The sequence below is a fragment of the Capsicum annuum genome, chromosome 1, assembly GCF_002878395.1.
Source record: "Capsicum annuum cultivar UCD-10X-F1 chromosome 1, UCD10Xv1.1, whole genome shotgun sequence".
Taxonomy (NCBI): Eukaryota; Viridiplantae; Streptophyta; class Magnoliopsida; order Solanales; family Solanaceae; genus Capsicum; species Capsicum annuum.
Genome location: NC_061111.1, coordinates 166,819,620 through 166,825,551, shown reverse-complemented (window position 1 = coordinate 166,825,551; position 5,932 = coordinate 166,819,620).

Genomic DNA, 5,932 nt, shown 5'->3' with positions numbered 1-5,932 from the left:
TGAGTTGGATATGGTAGATTTTTATGTAATCCTAGGCATGGATTGGTTGTATTCTTTTTATGCGTCTGTGGATTATCGAACTCGTCGGGTTGTCTTTAAGTTTCCTAGTGAATCGATTATAGAATGGGAAGGTAGTTCCTTAGCTCCTAGGGGGAGGTTTATTTCTTATCTTAGATATCGGAGGTTAATATCTGGGGGTTGTCTTTATCACTTGGTCTGGATTACCTTCTTTGTCTTTGGTCCCTGTGGTTAATGAGTTTTAAAGATCTTTCCAGATAATCTTCCTGGAGTTCCTCCGGATAGGGAAATATTGTTCGGTATTGATTTGCTTCCAGATACTCGTCCAAGTTCTATTCCTCCGTATAAAATGGCTCCAATTGAGTTGAGGTAACTCAAAGAGCAACTTAAGGATCTTCTGGATAAGGGGTTTATTCATCCTAGTGTTTCTCCATTGGGTGCACCAGTGTTGTTTGTGAGAAAGAATGATGGTTCCCTTCGGATGTACATTAACTACAAGCAGTTGAACAAGGTGACGGTCAAGAACAAGTATCCTCTTCCTTGGATAGATGACTTGTTTGACCAGTTACAAGGTTCCAAGTTCTTTCTAAGATAGATCTTCGATCTAGGTACTATCAGCTTAAGATTAGGGAGGTGGATATCCCTAAGATGGCTTTTCATACTCGGTATGGGAATTTTGAGTTCTTGGTGATGTCATTTGGGTTGACCAATGCTCCAACAGAATTTACGGTCTTGATGAACAGTGTTAAGGCAATATTTGGATCTCTTTGTCATTGTGTTTATTGATAACATTCTTGTTTATTCGAAGAGTGCGATGGATCAAGATAATCACCTCCGTGTGTTGTTGCATACCTTAAAGGAACAACAGTTGTATGCCAAGTTCTCTAAGTGTGAGTTCTAGTTGAATGCTGTAACCTTCTTAGGCTATATTATTTCTAGTGAAGGGATCATGGTGGATCCACAGAAGGTTGCTATGGTGAATAGGTGGCCTAGGCCCATGAATCCATCCAATATTCAGAGCTTCTTCGGTTTAGCCGGGTATTATAGGCGGTTTGTGGAAAGCTTTTCTTTGACAGCGCTCCTTTGACTAGGTTGACTCAGAAGAATGTTAAGTTCTCTTAGTCGGTTGCTTATGAAGGGAGTTTTGAGAAGTTGAAGGATAAGTTGACTTTGGCTCCAATCATGAACTTGCCGGAAGACAATGATGGGTTTGTGGGTTATTGTGATGCATCTCGGGTAGAGCTTGGTTGTGTTTTGATGCAGCATGGAAAGATGATTGCTTATGCTTCTAGGCAGTTGAAGGTACATGAGAGAAATTATCCTACTCATGATTTGGAGTTATTGGCGGTTGTGTTTGCTTTGAAAATATGGCAAAATTATTTGTATAGTGTTCACGTGGATATCTTTTCTAATCATAAGAGTCTTAAGTACATGTTCACTAAAAAAGAGCTTAATCTCAGGCAGAGGAGGTGGCTTGAGCATCTTAAGGATTATGATATGATTCTTTATTACTACCCAAGTAAGGCTAATGTTGTTTTTGATGCTCTTAACAGGTTATCCATGTGGAGCTTGATTCACGTGGATGAAACCAAGCGGGAAATGGTGAAGGATATTCACCGCTTGACTAATCTTAGAGTTCGTCTCTTGGACTCTAAGGATGATGGTGTAATGGTGCAAGAAGTGGTTCGATCATCTCTTGATGTGGAGATTAAGGAGAAACAAGTGTTGGATCCTGTCATGATGAAAATCAAGAGTGATGTTAGTGGGCTGAAGGTAGTTGTCACGACCCGAGGCTACACCTTAGTCGCGACACCGGTGCTTATGGTCACAAGTGACCACAAGCTAACCCATGAGCTGGCACCTGCTGTGAGCACTGAGTAAATAAATAATAAATAAAATATGCAGAAAAACAAATGATAATGCCATAAGGTTTTAAATACTAAAAATGTAACTAAATCTGCAAGTCTGAAAACATCTGCAAAAATACTAAAATTCGACCGATAACACTGATAAACTAATTGACTATCTGAATGTCCAAAAAACCTCTAAAACTGACTGACTGTGGAGTTGATGGGAGAAACCCCCAACTAACTCCATCTGACTGAAATAGAGGAATACTGAAATAACTAAATGAATGAGAAACTTGTCCTCGAAAGATGAGGACTCACCACTACTGCTGCTATTGTAATGCTGCACTATCTAAGCGTAGTCTGGAAACTGTACGTCCGAACCTATGATATAAGACATCATAGTGCAAAGAATGTATGCGGTCTGTACTTTGAATGTACTGTTATATAAGATGAGGTTAGGCTGAAATGCATGGGTTAACTGTGTATGAAATAATGACTAACTGAATAACATTAAATAGCTGAGTATGCATGCATAAAATAGCTGAGCAAAATGCATAAGATCTGTAAAATCTGAGAATGCATGACTAAGCATATATTATTTCTAAGATAATCTGTAAGCTAAAATACTTAAATCTGATAACTGAGTAACTGGTAATCTGTATGCTTTGGTCAAGCAAACCTGAACTGAATTTGGTACTGAATACTGAACTGAGATAGTGGGAGGTATCATTTAACCGACATGCCCTAATATGAACTAAATGGGCTCCAACTTGTAACCCCAGTTGGAAGGGTGTCAGTACCGTGACATGTGTACTAACACATGCTTGTGTGGATCCACTAATTTGATATCTCGAAGGACTAGGGTGTCAAGCCTAAACGGGTGACCCCTGAGAGGAAGTCAAGCCTAAACTAGCGAGTGACTCCTCAGAGAAATCCAAGCCTAAACTGATGGGTGACTTCTTATATCCCACGCTAGCTACGTGGTTCTGGAATACAGGGCCGCTACTAACGACTCTGCCTAACTGACAGGGAAGCAGTCATATCTGCATTCGCTCGGTGCTAAATCCTACTCCCAACTGAACTGACACTGATTACTGGACTGAACTAAGATTAACTAAGCAAACAACTGATTATGATAGCTAACTAATAACAATGCTCATGGTTTATCTAAAACCATTCTGAAGATACTAAAATTATGTAAACAACTAAGTATTGGGTGTTCATAACCCTCCAACACTGAATAGAAATAACAATAAGGACGTATGAAAGCTTTGAAACCATAATATGGGATCATTGTTCAAAACCCAGTCATTTAGATATTTCATCAAACACATGAAAGTCATGAACTTAGACATGGGAATGGGTAAGTCAAGTGATTGAAAACATAGTTACACTACTAAAACCATGAATTAGGATTTAACATGAGGATTTCAACACTCAAATGATATAAGGGCTCATTCCACCGAAAAACACTTGTAATATAATTTGTAATCAAAATCAATAACAACTTCATGGAGACAATTCATCATAAACATGTAAAAACTCATAATTTGATATAAAAAAGGGGATTCTTGGACTCCGTGGGTTAAAAGGGCCTATGGATGAACATCACACATGCCTTAAATCCTTAAGCTTGAAAGAGAAACACAATCTTGATGCTTTTCTTGAAAGTTCTTGGATTTGGGAACTTGATATCTTTACTTTCTTGAAGAGGAGGTAATTGAATTTGATGAACTTGGGGGATGGTTAGGGTTTTTTTGAGAGGAGAATTGGGGAAAATAGTTATATAATGCCCTAACCGATGTTTTAATTCATGCTTTTACTAATTGGATTGAGGGAAAAAGACTCAATTTCCCCTCAGAGAATTAAATTTGAAGCTGGAACACAGATTAAACGCTCACCGTGATGCAGTGAAGGCTCCATCACTATAATCACAGCAACGCGCCACTATCACGGTGAGCTACTGGAATCAAAATCCAACCATGACCCAATCCTTATCCAAAAAATCCAAAACTTCCCTGAGAAATGCTCCTTAATCCCTGAGCATGAATTAACTCAAAAACCTACGTCTCAGGGTCGGGAAGACCAATTTAAAAATCCTCAAACTTAAGAGGCCAAAAATATGACTAAGTCCCCAACTTTAGTGAAATTTTTAGGTGTTAAGCCTCTTATGTATGCAACTAGGAGTTGAACTGAGCTAAGAATAATATGGGGTATTACAGTAGTGGTGTTTGAGATCAGTGGTGATGGTACTTTATTGTACCAAGAGAGATTGTGTGTTCTTGATGTCGATGGGCTGCGATAAAGGGTTTTGGCTGAGGCACATGAGTCGCGCTATGTTATTCATCCCAGCTCGACTAAGATGTGTCATAATCTCAAGAAGATCTATTAGTGGAATGGCATGAAAAGTGATATGGATAATTTTATGGCCAAGTGTATGGTGTGTCAACAGGTTAAGGTTAAGCATATGAGACCAGGTGAGTCGTATCAAGAAAATCATTTTCCCAAATGGAAGTGGGAAGTGATCAATAAAGACTTTGTTATCAGTCTTCCTCGATCTCGGAATTAGTATGATTCAATTTGGGTCAGATGGATAGGATGACCAAGTCTGCATATTTCTTGCTTGTGCAGACTACCTTTTTGGTGGAGGGTTATACGCGGTTGTATCTTTAGAAGATTATAAAGCTACATGGGGTACCTATTTTGATTGTCTCTAATCGCGGAATGCAGTTTACGTCTCATTTCTAGCGGTATTTCCAGAAAGGGTTGGGGACTAAGGTTAATCTAAGTACTGCTTTTCATTCGTAGTCGGATGGTCAAGTAGATAGAACTATTTAGACATTAGAAGATATGCTTCAGGATTGTGTGTTTGACCATGGAGGCAATTGGATTAAGCATCTACCTTTGATAGAGTTTTCTTACAATAATAGCTATCATTCGAGTATTGGTATGGCTCCTTTTGAGGCATTGTATGATAGAAGGTTTAGATCTCCTATTAGGTGGTTTGATCTTGGTGAGGCAGACATATTTAGTTCAAATTTGGTCTATCAGGCAGTTGGAAAGGTCATGGTGATTCAGGATAGGCTTAAAGCTACCCAAAGTCGCCAAAAGTCCTATGCGGATGTTAGGCATAGATACTTGGAGTTTGAGATTTGGGATAGGGTGTTCCTCAAGGTGTCTCCCATGAAGAGAGTGGTGTGGTTTGGCAAAAAAAGGAAACTCAGTCCTCGGTATATTGGTCCTTATGTGATTTTGCGAAGAGTTGACAATGTTGCTTATTAGTTGGATTTGCCATCTAACTTAAGTTTGGTTCATTCGGTCTTTCATGTTTCTATATTGAGAAAGTGTCTTGGTGATCCTTCTTCGGTCGTTTCTTTGGAAAGATTGGGTATCTCATATTCTCTGTCTTATGAAGAGGTCCCGATTGAGATATTAGATAGGCAAGTTCATCAGTTATGGACCAAGGATGTGGCTTCGGTTAAGGTTCTATGGAGGAACCATAAGGTGGAAGAAGTTACTTAGGAAGCGAAAGAGGACATAAAGTCTAAGTACCTGCATTAGTTTTCTGCTCCTAGGATTCGTGTGGAAGGTATAGGTCTTAAACACATCTTTATTTTCTAAGTTTGTTAAAGAAAAGATTAACATCTTTGCCTCTTTGTTTTTAAAATTTATTGAAGGGATATTTGATAATGCAAATTACTCTGTGTATGGTTATCCCTACCTTGTCCGTCAATCGGGGACAAATATTCCTAGTGGGAGAGACTGAAATATCCTGGGTTTTGACCCTTAAAAAATTTCCTAGAAATTCGTTCTCCGAACCCAATATGACTCATGGGTATGAGCCATATGATGGGGTATGAGTGGTATGGTCTTATCATATACTGACCAGTGTTAGTTGGTAGGATGATTTTGGTCACTGGAATGGGTACGACTTAAGGGTATGAGTCATAGGGATTGATACGAGTCATATCAAGGACTCGTATGGTGGGCAGTGTTTAATCCTCCTGGTATTTCATTCTTCTAGGGATACAGGTCATAGGTACGGATCGTATGCTGTGGTTATG